The following is an 18,237-nucleotide window of genomic DNA, read 5'->3' as shown; positions in this document are numbered from 1 at the left end:
TCCTGATGTTGAATTAAATTCTCTTATGCTGCCAAGTATACTGAGTTTTTAGACAAGTATTCAAGTTTTTAGACATCTCATCAAAGTTACAGAGGTTCAAGTAGGATTGTAAATTATGTCCTGAAATATTCTATTGAGAACTAGAACCATAATCCTCTTTTCTCTTCTTTCTATCTAAATCCATCCTTCAAGGTCCAGTGCAAGTCTCATCCATCAGGAAGCCTTCTCTGATTATTCCAGCAAAGTGATCCCTTCTTTCTTCAAGTAAGGTGTATTCTTTGTATATTCCAATCATGTATTGCCTCTTAAAAATTTGTCTGCTTCTTTGTGACTCTGGGCAATACACTTCATCTCCTTAATTTCTCACAACTTTAAGTAACACTCTAAGATTAAAGTTGGAAGAGAAATTGGTATATTTTCTTCACTCAGGAGTATACCATGACATACTAAGTTCCTATTTCTATTGCTTTTAAGTTAACTTAATCAGCAAAAATTACATGTAACCCAAAGCAGAGTGGAAAGATTTATGACAGCCAGAAGTGGTCTACTGCACATTAGTAGTGATGATATGCATCATGAGTAGACATCATTAAGGACTACATATAATTGGAAAAGGGGTGGTCTGATCTTGTTGAGAAAGAGATTCAGCAGAAGGACAGACACACTGGCAATATGGCAACCAGAAGTAAAACAAGAGAATGAAGAGATCTTAAGTACCTTGGTAGACTTTTGGGGAAAAATGTATGGTTACACAGATTAAGAAGGTAGCCTATAATCTGGCTGTGTTGAATGCCTGCTGGACTTTCTTGGTTTTACTAGCTTCCCTTAAGTCCCAACTAAAACCCCATTTTCTACAGAAAACTTTCCCCAGTTTCTCAATTTTATTACCTTTCCTTTTAAAATTATTTATTTTTTCTGTTCATAGCTTGTTTATTTGTTGTCTCCCTCATTAGAATGTAGGCTTCTTAAGCACAAGACAGAGTTTTTTATTATTATTTATTTATTTGTTTGTTTATTTTTGCTCATTTTTTGTATCCTCAATCCTTAGCACAGTGCATGGCACACATAGATGCTTAATAAATGTTTATTGACTGACTTACATTAGGAGTAATCAGACTCATAAAAATGGAAGACCTTTCACAATACTTATTTAGTTAACTAATCAGTCAATCAAGTAGTATTGACTAAGTATTCCTTTTGTGCCAGGCATTTTGTCTATATACTAAAGATACAAGAATTAGCAGGTGAAGTGAATAGAGTGCTAGAATTAGGAATACTCATCTTTCTAAATTCAAATCCAATTTCAGACTTTAACTAATTGTGTGAACCTGAGCAAATCACTTAACCCTGGTTTCCTCATCTGTAAAATGAGCTGGAGAAGGACATGGCAACTCAAATATCTTTGCAAAGAAAACTCCAAATGGAGCCATGGAGAATCAGATAGCACTGGATAGCAAGAACTAAGGATACAAAGTCAAGAATAAAACACCTCCTGACGTTGAAGAGCCTACGGTCTTTTTTGGGCAGGGAAGGAGAGAAGAGAGGGAAGAACCATATAGCTCCATATAAGAATTTATAAAATACGTGTACATACAAAGTAATTTGGGGGACAGGAAAGGGAACAATAGTTTTTGGATCAAGAAGCGCCTCTTGTGGGAGGTAGTACTTGAGCTGGGATTGAAAGGTAGCTAGAGATTCTAATTTAGAGATATGAGGAGAGACTTCATTCTAGTCATGGAAGATAACTTATGCAAGGGTACAGAGACAGGAAATGAAGTGTCATTTGTGAGTAAGAGCAAGAAAGTCAGTCTGGTCGGACTATAGAGTGCATGAAATGAAGTAATATATGGTAAACCTGGAATAGCTGACTATAGTCAGATTGTAAAGGACTCAGCAAATATTTACTGAATAAATGAAATCATGAATACTGGAAAAGGGACGCAGAAATTCCTGTAATACAATGAAGGAAGAATATCTACTAGGTGTTTAATACTCTGGAGGTAAAGAACAACTGCAAATATTCATTAAGCACCTACTAAGTATTGAACAGTGCTAAGGGATTGGGGGGGGGGGGGAAGGGCTTTGACAAAATTCTTGCCTTTATTGAGATTGCAGTCTAACAGTAGAATAAAACACCAACACAGATTAGCTAGAATACAAAGTGTACATAGAGAGTGCCTTTGAAATATATAAAACAAATGTGCTATATGAGGACTGAGATTGAAGGCCATTATTATCTGGAAGGAATCAGGAAAAGCTTCCTGGAGGAAATGATCTTTGAACTGGGCTTTAGAGAATGGGGTCATCTTTTAAAATTCAAGAGGTGAAGACAAGAAAGCATGCAAGGATAGCAAAGGCACAAATAAGATACATGTGTTTAGAAGCAAAAATAATATTTGTAAAGCATCTAGAACATAGAAACCACTATACAAAGGATAGCTACTATCATTCTTGTTGGGATATAGTGCAGGCAAAGGAGTTCTGAATTTTATTTGATGGGAAATTAGGTGCCATTGAAGATTTTTGAGCAGACAAGTGGAATGATCAGATCTATTGTCAAATGAAATAATGTGCTTTGAAAATCATAAAGCAATATATAAATATAATTGACATCATTTTTAGCAGCAGCAAGTGAATCTATATATAAGAAAAGTCATTTTTGTGACAGAAAGTTGAATGGATTGGAGGGGGAGAGAGTATAATTAAGAAGACCTCTAAGGAAGTAAATACATATAGTACCAGTTAATGATAATGAACATCTTTACAAGGATGTAGTGATCTAGATTCCAAGAGAGGTAAAATTAGTAGGATCTGGAATCCGACTGAATATCCAGGATAAGAAAGATGAAGGAATCAATGACAATTCCTAAATTTCAAATATGAGTAGACAGAAATAATGAATTCAGGAGTGAGTCTATGGGGAAAGATAGAGATACAGTTCTGGACTTGTTTTAGAGGTGCCACAGAGACATTTAGATGCAGATATTCTATCAGCAGCTAGAGGTATGAAGAAAGCTTAGGTCCAAGAGACATAGATTGGTTATTTGTCATCATAAAGTTTGAAGCCATGAGAATGAAAGAGAAAAAGAGAGAGAGAGAGAGAGAGAGAGAGAGAGAGAGAGAGAGAGAGAGAGGAGGGAGGGAGGGAGGGAGGAGGGAGGGAGGGAGGGAGGGAGGGAGAGAGAGAGAGAGAGAGAGAGGGAGGGAGGGAGGGAGGGAGGGAGGGAGGGAGGAGGGAGGGAGGGAGGGAGGGAGAGAGAGAGAGGAGAGAGAGAGAAGAGAGAGAGAGAGAGAGAGAAGAGAGAGAGAGAGAGAGAAGAGAGAGAGAGAGAGAGAGAGAGAGAGAGAGAGAGAGAGAGAGAGAGAGAAAGAGAGAGAGAGGGAGGAAGGGAGATACAGAGACAGACAGAGAAACAGACACACATAGAGAGACAGAGAGATCTGACCACTCACATTTAGGAATTTAGAGGATGAGCAGCTAACAAAGAAGACCAAAAAAGAGAAACAGAGATCTAGGAGACCTAGAGAGTTTAATGGATATAAGGGAAGAATGACAAATCTCTTTTTTATACTGTTTTAGCAGGGCATACTTATTATAGTCTGATTTAACTGGGAAGCAAGTAACTATTTCCTCTTTTGGGTCATTGTAAATATTATAGGAGACAATATTGACCATTATATGTATATAGATTTTAAATTGACAGTATCTATCCTATATCATTATTATCAATTCAGAAGGATATTTCTGGCTGAAATCATGATGATGCATGATTGCATATCTGTTTTTTTCTTAAAATATTAATTAAATAAACTCAGAATATCTCTGGAAGTGAAAGAAATGAGACAATATGTAGAAATAGGGAAGGGTCAACCATATAAAAAACTGTAGTGATTATCAAAAATAAAGGTCATTGGATTTAGTGATTAGGTGTGCAAGACATAGCTCCTGCTTTTGGGGAATTTATAATTGAGATTAGAGAGTTATAGATAATTACTGCATAACATAAGGTAGGATATGATTAGGTATTAAACTGTGGGGTGTTGTGGATGAGTGTGATGAGTTTTCAGAAAAGAGGGAGATCAGTGAGAGGATAGCTAAGAAAAATGTCAAGGATCTTGAAAATGGGAGCATTTGTATAGGTAGAAGACAAAGAGTGATGAATTCCAGATGAATACATCAAGCACTGTGTGATTTCATGTAAATACAGATTGTATTCCTCCATAATTTAATGGATTAATTCAAAAGTTTCCTGAGGCTCAAAGACATTTAGAAACTGGTCCAATGTCTATAATTGAGTACATATACATTCGAGAATTTACTGAGACTCAGAAAGATGAATGAAATACTGTTAGCCAGGGAGGGAAACAATACTAGCTTTGGAGTCAGCCAGAGGACCTGGGTTCGAATCCTACCTGTAATGCTTACTACTAGTAAGAATTTAGGTAAGTGATTTTAACCTTCTTGAGCTTCAGTCCTCTCCAGATTTCTATCTATTCTGTGCTTTTAAGAGTCAATGGTGGGATTTGAATCCAGGTCTTCCTAATTTCAGATTCATTATATCAAGTAAAGTCTATCAATTAAAGAACATTTTTTAAAGCATCTACTATGTGCCAGGCATTGTGTTAAAGCACTGGTGATTCAAAGAGAGGCAAAAGATAGTCCCATCCTTCAAGTAGTTCACAATTAAATTCTAAAAAGAAAATTAGCTTGGTACTGAATAAAGGAGAGACTTAACAGCCCTAAAGAGCTATTCAAGTATGGACTGTGTAGAAATTAGATTAGCATGCTTATCGTAATAGGAAATAAAACTAGAGATATGAGAAGCATTTCAGGGAAGAATTATATAATAAGCTTGATAGATTGGCATAGGAGATGGAGAGAGATGAATCAACTGTGAAACTCATTACCTCACTTCTTCATTACCCTTTGCCCTTAGGGCCTCTTCTTTCTTTTGATTGGAGAAGATGGAGCTTGGTTATTGGTTTTCCTCCTAAATCCTCTGCTACTTAAAAAAAGGTCCCTGGACTTTCACCTCATCATTTAGCACCTTTTTAGCATCATTTAGCATAGATGGTCTTCTGAATTTTATTATTTTCAGAAACTCATCATCCTACAAGATGACTTTGTTGAGGAGAAAGACACCCAACAAAATTAAGATCCCCCTTGTCAGTGTGATGAGTTTGGCAAAAGAATTCACACACTCAGTTTCCAAGTTACTTATTCTAATCTGATTTAACTGGGAAGCAAGTAACTGTTTCCTCTTATAGGGTCATTGTAAATATTAATTTATTATAGGAGACAATATTGACCATTATATGCATATAGATTTTAAATGGACATTATCTATCCTATATCATTATTATCTGTTCAGAAGGATATTTCTGACTGAAATCATGTATTTCTACATAATTATGCTGCTTGACAGTGGACTAACATTCCAAAAGAGTTTTTAGCAAAGAGGCAGAAGCAAGAAGAAATTACTCTGTGGACTAATTCTAGGGGAATCTAGCAAAGTCAGAATCAAGGAGATAATTTTGTAGATTAAGTTTATATGCTATTATAGTTTAGAAGTACTATTGAGGAATGGTAGGGGTGGGTAGTTCCCATCATTGAGATGAACAGTTTACTGATTAACAGAATCTGTACTTAATTATTGTTATTGATCAGTATTGTTTCTGTCATACCCAGGATCAGATTCACAGAATAGATTCAGGGTTTCTAGAAATTGCTAGTTTTTTACACCTCTTCAAAATCAGCTTTGAAACTCAGACTTCCTCAGTCCTCTCAGCCCTTGGGGGGCCTTCCTTAAAGATTTTATTTGATTGGAGAGTGTGAAGGATAAACTTTGGAGAGTCTCATCCAGATTCTTCCCTCTCCAGATGCAGGACCTCATTTATCACTCTCCATGCTGAATTCCATTCTCCTCTCTCATTTGATTGTGAATTCTTTAAGGAAAGTTATTATTTTTCTAATACTTTTCTTTGTACCTCTAACACTTATCATAGTGGCCAGCACATAATAGATGTTTAATAAATGCTTATTGATTGACTATTCATGAAGGAAAGATGATTTGAAAATTTAGAACTCAAAGTGACTGGAAGAATAGTGATACCATTAATTTCTGTTAATCTTTAAAGAGTTCCAGTCCCATAGTTCTAGATACCAGCTAGATGCTTTCTTCTGAATGTACTACCTACCTACACCTCAAATTTAATGCATTTTAAATTTATCTAATTGTATTTCCCCTTCCTCCAAGCCATTCTCTGTCCCTATTTTAAGGCTTTTTGTCTTTGTTTTTGTTGACTTCATGACTTTTTAGTCATTTTGGCTGAAAACCTTGGAGTCATTGCCAAGTGTTGTCCACTCTACCTTTGAAATTTATTGGGTTGTATGGAGAGTTCAAGGAGGACTAGCATCTCTTATGCGAGGGCTTGTTGAGTCCTTTTCAGGGCTGTTCATCCGCCTGTAGTGTCCACCTGTCACCCAACTCTCTCTTGTGACTCCAAGAAGCTGCAGCGTGGACACAGCCTGGCAAAACTATCTTGGCAAGCGGATAACCAACAGGCTTGAAACCCATCAGTGAATTAGAGGGGTACCTGCTCCATGCAGGTTATTGGAATTGTGTGGGATGGTGCTAGACCTCCTTCCCCAAATTAACTAATCAGAGATATCTTCAGGTACAAAGAGAAAGCCTTTATTTAGTCCCTGCAGGGAGAGGCCCAAGCACACCCAGGAGGCATCTCAGCTCCCAACATGTGCCCAACCTGACAAGCTGGAAGCAGGAAAACTGGTTAAATAACAAATGACCCAAGCCTTTTTATTGGACAGACTAAAAGGAAGTAACATCATTGACCGATGGTCACCAATGTTGTCTGCTTCCTGTGGGTCATGTCACCTCCTGTAGCCAACCTAGGATCTGACCTTTAGAGACCTCTAGACCTTGAGATCATGTGACTTCCTATGAATTGGGGCCCAATGCCTGATCTTTCTGCAGAATAGGAATAGGGATCATATGACTTAGGCCTAGTCAGACCTACTCTAATCAGAGGCTTTTTGAGAAGCGTCACCTGCCAATCTTACTCAGAATGGGCAAATGAGAATAACTGCGATTCTGTCTCACTTAAATCCAATTCAACCACACCCATGATGTGGTCCTCTTCAAAAAGAAGGACAAAACAATATTATCTCTCTTCTTCCCTTGTCTTCACTCACACCCTTATCTCTTCTTGCCCTATACTTTGATAATAGCCTTCCTTAATGATCTTTAGGAAGTCTCTGCCCTGTCTAATACTTTTTTTTTCTCATAGCTACCAAAATAATGTTGCTAATGTCCCAGTCTGATCACCCCTTCTCTACAGAAAAAACTTTTGGTACAAAGTTTCTCTATTAACCTAAAAGTAAAGTTCATTTATAGAGTCTTTCTGTGTGGGACAGCTATGATCCCAAACTAAATTAAAATCAGAGACTCTCAAGGTTAGGGGGAAAAAAAGCAAAAAAGGATTTATTATGATTCCTCTAGAAAGGACAATTCCTAACAAAAAGGTATCCTTAATAAAGGAGTGCAAGGCACAAACTGCAAACACAGGTTTATATAGACACTAATGTAGAAGCCCCTCCCGCCTTTTCTCTCATTGTCTGGGAAGTTAAAGAATTATATCCTAAACTTGAAAATCTATTCCAGAAACAAAAGAATACTAGTAAATAACACACTCTTTATCCATTAAATACTTAAGAGTTGGGAAGGGAGGACAGGAGAGAAATTTTCCAAACACCTGTAGCTTTTAGCTATAACTTGTTACTGCAAAGTCTCAAACAACAATTAAGACATAGATCAAAGCCACAATCTTATGAGAAGTCTCCACTCAGTTATTGATTCTGACATTCATTTCTGACATGATTTGATCTCTATCCTCCTTCAAACACCATATATCAGAATTGTCAAACCAGAGCCCATGGTGCTGCATTGCTAATGTCAACATTTCTGAGTTAGGCTCACATCCGATCAAAATGTAATAGAGAAATATTTAGCAAAATAAATAAAAATACAATTTCCATTTCAAGAAAGCATATATAATAATAGAAGAGATTATATATTCATGACTGTCCATCTTTGCTTTCTTATAGATTATTCTTTTGTTCTCTGGTATGCACTTTTTACTTTACTCTTTTCATTACTTTCTTAAAGCAATCCCCTCACCCAGGAGACAGTGTTTACTTTTCCTTTACTCATTAGACAAAATGCTGGAAGTCTTGACTGAACAATTATGCCACTGAATTTTTATTTATTATTATTTTTTTTACATAGCTTGCTAACAGTAGAATTTAAATCTAGTTTTTGATATCATATCTAGAATGAACATAATTATGCTGCCTTTGATTGATGGGTGTTAGGGAAATGGATTTAAGGCACTGAACAAAGACCATCTGAACATACCAGAATTCAGAACTGATCAACAGTTGCACTAAAACTAGAATAAAAATCATTTTTATGTCTTCTCAGGTCAGGCTTCTTTCCATTGGTTTCCATGTAACTTAGCAAACATCTTTTGCCTATTTTTTTCTAAAACACAGGTGATTTTAAAGGATCTTTTTAATGCTATTTTTTGTTATTAATTCTTATCACACTTCCTGCTTTTATCTAGCATTAGGATATAAGAGAAAGAAAAGCTGATATTTTTACTTTTTTTTTTTTTTTTGACTATTTTCTTTATACCCAGAGTCCTTGAAAACTCTGTACTTTGGGAATTAGAATTTACTTCAATAAATCAGGACCCTGGTGACAAATGACAGGTCACAAATAATTAGAAGCAGAGTAGTAGAGCTGGTTAGCTAGGTGATGAAGTGGTTAGAGCACTGACCCTGGAAGACTTCTTCCTGAGTTCAAATCAACACTTACTAGCTGTGTAACCCTGGGCAAGTCACTTAAACAAAGTTAAGTGACTCAGTTCAGGGAGCTAAAGAAGACAAACCACTCCAATATTCTTTGCCAAGAAAAGCCCAAATGGAGTCATGAAGAGTGAGAGAAGACTGAAAGGACTAAAATGAAGGGGGGTATAGTAGAATTAAATGGCTCTGGGAGTCAGAAGACCTGGGACCATTCACAACTTCCCAAAATGTCAGTTTTCTGGTCTATAAATGAAGAGATTGGACTAGATGGCCTCTGATGTCCCTCCTAGCTCCAATTCTATGAATCATGAGATTTTAGGGCTGGGAGTTTAGATATCATTTAATTTAACCTCCTTGTCTTACAGATAAAGAAATAGACCTAGAGAAATAAAGTGGCTTTCTTATGATCACCCAGGAAGGAACAGAGGTGGGATTTTTATCTAAGCCTTCTGAGCTTTCTCAGCCAATTTGAAGCTATCCAAAGTTACCAACAATCTTTTAGTTGTCAAGTCTAATGCCTTTTCTCAATTCTTATCCTTCTTGAACTCTCTACGCTCTTTTTATTTTTATTTATTTATTTATTAAAACTTTTTATTTTCAAAACATATACATGGACAATTTTCAACATTGACTCTTGCAAAACCTTGTGTTCTAATTTCCTCATTCTTCCCCATATATGTTAAACGTGATAAAAATATATTTTAAATCCAATATATGCATACATGTAGAGGAATGCAGATAGTGGGGAAACTCTGGGTAAGGTATAAGACCCTTCAGCTCAGAGGGAATCTGCTGACAATGTCTGATTTGGCTCCCCACCTCCTTTGGTGCTCTCATCCTTCCTGAGAAGTCAGGGAGGGCATGAGCACCTGTGTTCTATTTGAGGAAGTAAAGAGGCATTTACAGATCAATAGCTGGGTGCTTATAGTTAGCACATGCTCAGTATGATGTGATGATGTAATGGTTCTCTAGTTGGCACATGCTCAGTGTGCTATAGTGATGTAATCATACTAAGTTATTTAAGAGCTGAGAGGACTTGAAATAAAGACTCCATCTTTGACCATCCTCATGAGTCTACTGCCTCCTTCATTCCTTCACTAAGACAAGGACTCAGGCTGGTCCCAAGATCCCCCAGAGAGCTAGTCCGAACAGTATATTTTGGTACCCCAATTTGGGAGCTCTAGAAAACATACTACTCATACATATTTATATAATTCTCTTGCTGTGCAAGAAAGATCAGATTAAAAAGGAAAATAAATGAATAAGAAAGCAAAATGCAAGTGAATAACAACAAAAAGAGTGAGAATGCTATGTTATGATCCACATTCAGTTCCCACAGTTCTCTCTCTGGGTGTAGATGGCTCTCTTCATCACAAGATCATTGAATTGGCCTGAATCATCTCGTCGTTGAAAAGAGCCAGGTCCATCAGAATTAATCATTGTATATTCTTGTTCTTGCTGTTCTACACGCTTTAAAAAAATTTTTTTAATACTATTTTATTTTCCAATTACATGCAATGTTAGTTTTTAACATTCACTTTTGCAAAACCTTGTGTTCCAAATTTTTCTCCCTCTCTCTCCTCTTCCTCCTTCCCCAAAACAGCAAGAAATCCAATACAGATTAAACATATCTATACTCTCTAACACTCAATTTGCTTTCTTCTTTCTCAAAACTCTGCAGGTTTGTTGGACACTAATCTCTTACCTTGACCACTGCTCAGTCTCCTTTTGCCAGATCACATCCAATAACCCTGGGTGTCCCAAAGGTGCTCTGTCCTGTGCTCTCTTTTCTTCTCTCTCTTACTCTTTTGTTTGATTATCTCATCAGCTCTCATGGATTCAATTTTCATTTCCATGCTCAAATCAATTTATCCAGTCATAACCTCTGCTGACCTTCAGTCTCACATCTCCAACTACCTATTAAATATCTTGCTTTTCCAGCTACCTTGAATTGGATTGACATCTCAAACTCATTATGTCCCAAACTGAACTCATTATCTACCTCCTTCAAACCCTGTCCCATTTAAAATACTCCAATTAAATATGTTTAGAAGAAATGCACATGTTTAATTTGTATTGGATTACTTGCTCTCTAGGGGAGGAGGAAGATGGAAAGAGAGGGAGAAAAACTTGAAACACAAGGTATTGCAACGGTGAATGTTGAAAACTATTTTTGTATGTATCTGGAAAAGTAAAAAGCTATTATTTAGAAAAGAAAGCTCCCCAATTAATGTAGAGGCAGCCATGATCACAATCTGGAGTTGAGATTCAATTCAAGATCTCTTATCTTCCAAATTTCAATCTCTTGTCAATTTTACTTTTGTAACATTTTTATCTATATCTATATCTATGTATATTCATGTGTGTATGTATGTGTGAGTATATATATATATATACATATATATATATATATATATATACATACACACACACACACACACACACACACACACACACACACTTCCTTTTCTCTTCTAATATTGCCACTATCGTGGTGCAGTTCCTCATCTCCTCATGTCTGCACTATTGCAGTAACTTACTGGCTGGTCTGACTGCTATAAATTTCTTCTTACTCTAGTCCATTCTCCATTCACTTGTCAAAGTGAATTTCCTAAAGTGCAGATCTGACCACATCATTCCCTTATTTAGTAATTTGTTTCCCTGTCATCACCAATATCAAATATTAAATCTCCTTTTTTGGCATTCAAAGCCTTTTATAAACTAACCTTCCTCATTCCCATCTTTCCAGTTTTCTACATTTTACCAATCCATGTACCCTTCAATGCAGTGACCTCTTTGATATTCCTTGAATAATACACTCCATCTGCCAACTCTGGGTATTTCCTTTAGCTGTACCCCATACCTAGAATGTTCTCCTTCATTTCTGTCTCCTGACTTCCTTCAAATCTCACCTTTTACAGTCAGTATTTACCAGTGTCTCTTAATTCTAGTACCTTCCTTCTGTTGACTTATTTATTTAATCTGTATTTATTTGTATTATATTGTCTGTAGTTTTTTTACTTACACAGCTGTTTTCATGTTGTCTCCCCAAAAAATTGTGACCTCCAGAGATTGCCTTTAGCTTTTCTTTCTGTCTTGAAAGTTTAGCATAGTTCCTGACCCACAGAAGGGAAGGAAATAAGGAATGGAATAACCATTCATATAGTGACTATTGTGTGCCAGACACTGTGCTAAGCACTTCTCACACTTATATCTTTTGATCCTTATAACCATCCAATGAAGTAGGTACTATTAAATATTATTTTCATTTTCCAGTTAAGGAAATTAATTCAGTCAGTGATTAAGTGACCTGTCCTGGGTCAAACAGCTAATAAGTATCTGAAATCAAATCATCCTGATTCTAGGCCTGGTTCCCTGTTGACTGGACCATTAGATATTTGTTCATTGTCTGGCTGACCACTGATTTCTTTTTTTTAAATAGCAGCTTTTTATTTTCACAATTGTAATGGGCTGAAGCTCGAGGTGATGCACTGAGGTCCCAAGCACGTGAGGCTAAATAGCAATTGGATGATACTCTATTAATATATGTTTGGAGAAAGAATGGCCCCGTCCATTCTCTGTGCAAGTTTTGATGTATTGTATAAGAAATGATATAGAGGCGATTTTGGTGGGTGGAGAGAGAGAGGTAGAGAGAGAGAGAGGGACTGCTGACTGGGTTCATGTTGCGGCTGCTCTCACTTCCTGTCGCCATCCTCCTTCACCTCCGCAAAGAATAAAGATCGAGGATTTTCCCTTAACCTGAATTCCTGACTCCAGCTGATTTTAAAATACGCGGTCATCATACACACTATATGCAAAAATAATTTTCAATATCTACTCTTGCAAAACCTTGTGTTCCAAACTTTTCTCCCTCTCTTCCCCTCACCCTTTCCCCTAGAAAGCAAGTAATTCAATAATTCTATATCTATTTCCACAATTATCATGCTGCACGCACACACACACACACACACACACACACATCAGGTCAAAAAGAAAAAACAAAAAATAAAAAACAAGCAACCAACAAAAAAGGTGAAAATGCTATGTTGTGATCCACATTCAGTCCCCACTGTCCTTTTTCTGGATACAGATGACTCTTCATCCCAAGTCTATTGGAATTTGACCACTGATTTTTAAGTGCTTTTGCATAAATAGAACTCATAATCTTAGGATTGACTATAGAAGACTGAGGGAATAATGTTAATAGTTAAAACTTCAGCTAGGCAGCTAGGTGGTTCATGGGATAGATTGCTGGGCCTGGTGTCAAGAAGACTTGAATTCAAATCCTGACTCAGGCATTTATTAGCTGTATGACTCTGGGCAAGTCACTTAACCCTGTTTGCCTTAATTTTTCTCACTTGTCAAATAAGTTGGAGAAGGGAATGGCAAATCACTCCTGTAACTTCACTAGAAAAACCCCGACTGGGGTCACAAAGAGTTGGACATGGAAAACAATTAAACAAGTTTCAAAGTATGACTATTCCTGAGATCTATAAAATAATGTTTTTTTCCTACTTCCTTTTTCCCTGATCCTTTTACTACTGTTTCCTTAAATTCTTATTCTCCTACTCTGCCCTCACCTAAGATGTCTTCCCTCTTCTCTTATTTCTCTCTAAATCTTCCCATAGTTAGCAGTCCTGAGCAACTGGCTATTAGGAACCTCTGTATTTTTTGAAGAAAACAACATCCTCCAGTTCTCTACATTTTAGTATTTTTTTAAAAAGGAAAAGCTGGGGCAGCTAGTTGGTGTAATGGATAGAGCATCAGCCCTGAAGTCAGGAGGACCTGAATTCAAATCTGGTCTCAGACACTTAACACTTCCTAGCTGTGTGGCCCTGGGCAAGTCACTTAACCCCAATTGCCTCAGTGAAAAGAAAAAAAAAAGAAAAGAAAAAAGGAAAATCTTATCAAGTAGAATTAAATGATAGAACTAGAAGATCCCTTAGGTATCATAAAAGACAATCTGTTCATTTATACTATAATTCCAGACATTTGACTGGTTCAATTTAACAATTTTTCCTCTTTCCTCTCAAATTTGATTTTATTGTTTTAAGAAGGACTATTTTCCCTTTTCAAAAACTTCATGCTGTAGTGTATGAAAACACTGTTCAAATGGCTGTGTTTGGGTGGTGAAGGATTTTGGAATAAAATTTGTGATCAAGATTTTTTTTGTTTTGTTTTGTTTTGTGGTGGACTTAATCAGGTTTCTTCTAGCATTAGGAATTTGTTGAGAGGACTAGCAGAAAGAAGAATCTTCCACCTATTTCACCTCTTTTTACTCTACTTTTTTCTCTCTTCCCTACTTAATCTATGGACAAAGCTGAGGGAGAGAAATAATAGGTTCTAGTTGAGGATGGGAAGGAATGCAGAGGACTTGGTTTCAAATCTACCATTTTGTGTTGGTGTGATATTGGTTATTTAATGTTTCTGAGTCTTCAACATAAAAATGAGGAGGTTACACTAAAAGGTGCTAAAAATCTCTCTCATCTTTTATCTCTGATCCTATAAATTGTATCTGTGTAGTATTCTTTGAACAGTATTTCTGTTTTCATGATGCAGCATACCCTGACTCAGTATACAAATGGCCACCTGCCTGTAACTTCCTGGAATTGGTTTCTTTCTTTAATTTGGATATATCAATTCTGGGATCTGATATATACCAGACACTAGCTTGTACCTGTTCCAGATAAAATCTCTACCCCCAAAGCAGATTGTACTTAGTGTACTCTGACTGGAGTGTGATTTTGTTAACTGATGGAGTATTTAACAATTGGCTTTCTGGGAGAAGGGGAATAATGCATGCAGGACAGACTTCATTAATAACATTTTTCTAGAGAATCAACAAAACATTAAATCAAACCTTGATTTGTGATATATGCTAACTTCTGAGGTCTAAATGCTTGCATCATGGAGCTGGCATTAGGACAGCCTGCAATTTTATTTTATTAACACTTATTTGTGATACTGCAAAAACTTAGTGGTGTTTGAGAGACCCCATTAGAGAATTCCATAATACTTTCCCGTGATTAGGATGCCCTGAACTGATTTGCTTTACTCTGTAATGGTAAAGACTGATTGGTTCAGAATTATAATTATTCCTGATCCATGATACCAAAAAACTGTATAAAAACCTACAATGATCCTATTTACTCGATAAATACTTTGGCAACCTGTGTCCTCTTGGGTCAGATACAAACTTCTCTGCCTAGTCTTCAAAGCCCTTTACAATCTAACTTTTCAGTCTTATCTATACCAGTGTTTCTAAAAGTGTGGTCCAAATGATCCTGGGGGCCTCTGAGGGTCTTCAAATTCAAAATTAGTTTTTTATTTCTAGTATGGTGATTGTCTATAAGCATAACCCACATAAATAAAACTCTTTGGACAGATTCTCAATAATTTTAATAGTATAAAGATACTGAGAATAAAAGTTTGAGAATCAGTGATCTATATTACTTCCCTCTACACTCCCTAAAACATAGTCAAACTGACTTTACTGCTATTTCTTACAACAAAGACTGTTACCAACCGCTGGGTTTACAGAGTCAGTTTAAATGACTTAAGTGGCACTTAAGTGCCAATGTACCAGGTAATGTGCACTGGAAATATACAGAATAGCAAAAAAAAAAAAAATAGCTCCTGCTTTCAAAGAACTCACAAATCTAATGGAGGAAGATAACATGTTTAAAAAAAAAACTTGAAAATGAAATAGGGAGGGTTCCCTAATGGAGGTAGGGGAAGATGCTAAAGTCCTGTAACTGGGCTGGGAAATGATCAGCTCAATCACCTCTGCCTCTTCAAATCACTTGCTTATTACTAAGCTCATGTTTAATGCCATTTTCTACCTATTGCCTTTCTTGACTCCCAACTGTTAGTATCTTTCCCACACTTCCTCCCGCTCCTCCACCCAGCTACTTTGTAGTTATTTACTTATTTTTTATATACTTATATATTACATACTGTCTCTCTGGAAAGAATATAAATTCACTGAAGAATAGGACTTCATTTTTGTCTTTGTATCACTGGCAAAGTATTTGGCTTATGGTGGGTTCTAAAGAAATTTTTGTTGATTGATGGATAGATGAACTCAATCTAGTCTTAGTTGCTTTGGACAGGAGGTTCCCAAGATAGATGAAAGCCACAGAAGAATCTTCTATGCCTCAAAGGTTCTCAAACTTTTGTTTTCAGTATTTTTTACTATTAAAAATTATTGAGGATCTGTCCAAAGAGTTTTTATTTATGTGAGTTATATTTATAATATTTACCTTAATTAGAAATAAAAATAATCTTGAATTTGTAGACCCTCTGAAAAAGTTTTAGAGATCTTCAGGATTTCTGGATCATAATTTGAGAATACTGCTCTATGGTGGCAGACTCCAGATTGAGCTGAGACACTGAACACTGTATCTATCCACCACCCAACTGAGTACTTTGATGCTTCATAGAAGACCACTAATCCCTGAAAGAAGTAGATGTTGTACAGTGATATACCCCAGCATGCTTGTGGTTTTGGGAGCCAAAGATCACCATAGGTGGAGAGCACATCTTGCTAACAAACATCTTCAGCCAAGTCTTTCCATGGATCAAATATGTGACATGATAACCCCTGACTTTGTTCACTCAGTCTAGAAAGTCACCTAAAAGAGGTACTTGATCTAGCTTTTCAAGTTCACACTGAATCTCTCCCCCTTCCTAGGTTCTGTGGCAATTAGAGTCACCACCATGCACTTTAGCACAGAATTATTTCTTGCATGTTGATTTTATCTCCTCAATTTATTCTAAGATCTCTGGGGTTTATATTTCATTGTATCTGTTATTTGTCCTATTCTAGGATCCTTAAAAAGGAGATACTTGCTGTATAACAATTAGCTGGTTCACTGATGGTTTTTGTATTTGTTTTCCTTTTTTCTTTTCTAAATGGATGGACTGTTTTCCAGCAGATCTTCCTCACTCTTCAACTCTTTATCGATTGTCCATGTAAATTTTGCCTCACCCTTCCCCCTTTCTGGCCTTTGCAGGATGTTGTTGACAGTGCTTCCACAATGCCTACTTTTCTGGGTTCTGATGGCACAGTTTCTAATCTAAACTCCTATGCTTTTATTGTTGTTGTTGTTTTTTTTAATCCATCAGTCTCTTTGTTTCTTGCTTTTTGCCTGCGTCAATCAGCCTTTTGGTATTTTGAAGCTGGCTTGCTGTACTGTTTACTTTGGCCTTATGGTATCAGATACTTCTAGGTTCGTCTGTTTAAGCCTGTAGACATTCCAGGGAGACTTTTTTTTTTTTTTTTTTTTAAGCCTGTGGTTCATTTGAGTAGTTCAGCTGAGGAGGGACTGGATTGGGTGTGTGGGGAAAGGGTTTTGGGAACATTCTGTGTTTCTGGGTCTTGTGGCTCAAAAAAGTCCAGTAGGTTTCTTTTCTTGTTTTGTCATTTACTTATTTTATTAATTCTTCAGAGAATATTTCTTTTCTTGTTTGTCCTTTTGAATTTGTTTGGCATGAAATTGCAAATCTACCTACCTGAAGTTTTAAATTGCTTGATTTTTTTTTTCCTGGAGGCTCTTACTATTCCATTAAATCCTACTTGAGGAGTTTAAATACCAGATGCTCCCTGGGATAAAACTCATTTACCTTCAGTTACAAACTTCAAGTGGAATTGAGATAGGAGGAATTGAATTGGAGACAAAATGGAAAGTTGGGCAATTTTTAGTCCCTTGTTGAGTTGCCTTTCCAGTGTGAATTTCTTATTTGGTTTGAGATATTGAGAATGTCTAAAACTCATTTTCTAGCAATGTGGTTTAGTTCTGAGACAATAAAATGTAGGTGACAGGTGGCTGGATTTGGAATCAGGAAGACTCATTTTGATTTCATTTCAGCCATTTATTAGATGTGTGCTCTGAGTCACAGTTTTCTCCTTTGGAAAATGAGAGTGATAATAGCACTTATTTTACAGTTGTTAAGAAAAGGAAATGAGATTTTATCTATATATCTATATATCTATATCTATATCTATATCTATATCTATATCTATATCTATATCTATATCTATATCTATATCTATATATACATATGTGGGCCAGCTATGTGACCCAATAGATAGAACATTTGACCTTGAGTGAGAAAGAGTCCTTTTCCTAAGTTCAAATCTAGCCTCAGATACTACCTATGTGACCCTGGATAAGTCACTTTACCCTATTTGCCTCAGTTTCCTGATTTGTAAAAGAGCTGGAGAAGAAAATGGCAAATCGCTTCATTATTTTTACCAAGAAAATCCCAAAAGAAAAGTCAAACAACAATATATATGTGCATATATACATATATATGCCTTGGGAATGTTGGAGAACATTAAAATTAAC

This window comes from Antechinus flavipes, chromosome 3 (assembly GCF_016432865.1).
Source record: "Antechinus flavipes isolate AdamAnt ecotype Samford, QLD, Australia chromosome 3, AdamAnt_v2, whole genome shotgun sequence".
Taxonomy (NCBI): Eukaryota; Metazoa; Chordata; class Mammalia; order Dasyuromorphia; family Dasyuridae; genus Antechinus; species Antechinus flavipes.
Note: the sequence above shows the minus strand (reverse complement) of the source record.